We start from the raw sequence: 1,507 nt of genomic DNA on the forward strand, positions 1-1,507 counted from the left end.
CCTCAGTTTCAGCAAGCAGGGTTGTGTCATCCACATAACGCAGGTTGTTGATGATTTTTCCATCCATCCTGATGACAGGATCTTCCACTGTTCCTCCTAGTACAGCCCGGCATCTCGGATGATGTGCTCTGCCTACAGATTGAAAAGGTATGGAGACAAAATACGTCCCTGACGTGCCCCCTTCTTGATTTTGAACCATGTGCTTTCTCCTTGCTCTCTTCTAATGAAAGATGACCCAACAGAGTGTGGAAATTATCTAACAATATAATTAATATCACATGCAAGCAAGATTCTGCTGAAAATTATCCAAAAACTTTTGAAACAATATGTCAACAGAGAACTGCCAGATGTGCAGTCTGGATTTACAAGAGGTCATGGTGCAAGGGATATTATAGCTAATGTTAGATGGATCTTGGCAGAAATCAAAGAATACCAGAAGAATGTCTATCTGTGCTTCATTGACTATGCAAAGTCTTGACTGTGTGGATCACAACAAGCTGTGGCTGACTCTGAGAAGAATGGGAATCCCAGAACATTTGATTGTGCTAATGTGAAACTATAAATTAACTATCTAAAATCAGGGATTTAAGACATGAGGCATGTGTTGTCATTGTCATTGCCATCAAATTGCCTGAGGGGAACACTGCATGGTTTGGAATTGGGAAAGGAGTATGTCAGGGATGTATTTTATCTCACTACCTGTACAATCTATATGCTGAGCAAATTATCCAAGAAGATGGACTCTATGAAGAGGAATGTGGCATCAGAATTGGAGGGAGAATCATCAATAACTTGTGTTATGCAGATCACACAACCTTACTTGCTTAAAGTGAGGAGTGTTTGAAGCACTTGTTGCAGAAGATCAAGGAATGCCGTCTTCAGTACGGATTGTGTCTCAATATCAAGAAAACAATGATTTTTTTTTTGTTTTGTTATTCTGGACCAATAAAGAGTGTCATGATGGATGAAGAGATTGAAACTGTCAACAACTTCATCTTGCTTGAATCCACAATTAATACCCTTAGTACCGAGCAGTCAGGAAATAAGGAGACACATTGCACTGAGAAAATCTGCAGTTAGGGACCTTTCCAAATTATTAAGGAGTAGTGATATCAGTTTGAGTACTGTGTCTGATTCAGGCCATCGTCTTTCCAATTACTAGTTATGCATCTGAGACCTAGACAATGAATAAGGATAACAGAAAAGAATTGATGAATTTCTGACATGGTGTTAGAGATGAGCAGTGAATATCCCATGGATGGCCAAAAAAATGAATAGATATGTTTTGGAGAGGATGCAGCCAGAGCGATCTTTGGAGGCTGGGATGATGAGGCTTTGCCTCATATACTTTGAACATATTTCTAGGAGGTGCTGTTAGGAAGGGTGAGGGTCGTCAAAGGAGAGGAAGACCCTTAACTAGGTGGATTGACAAGGTGACTGCTGCAATGAGTTCTTGTGTGTTAGGAAGTGTGAGGGTGGTACAGGACAGGACTGGGTTCAGGTCTTT

The sequence above is a fragment of the Elephantulus edwardii genome, unplaced genomic scaffold, assembly GCF_000299155.1.
Source record: "Elephantulus edwardii isolate Elephantulus edwardi_28Jun2011 unplaced genomic scaffold, EleEdw1.0 scaffold00111, whole genome shotgun sequence".
Classification (NCBI taxonomy): domain Eukaryota; kingdom Metazoa; phylum Chordata; class Mammalia; order Macroscelidea; family Macroscelididae; genus Elephantulus; species Elephantulus edwardii.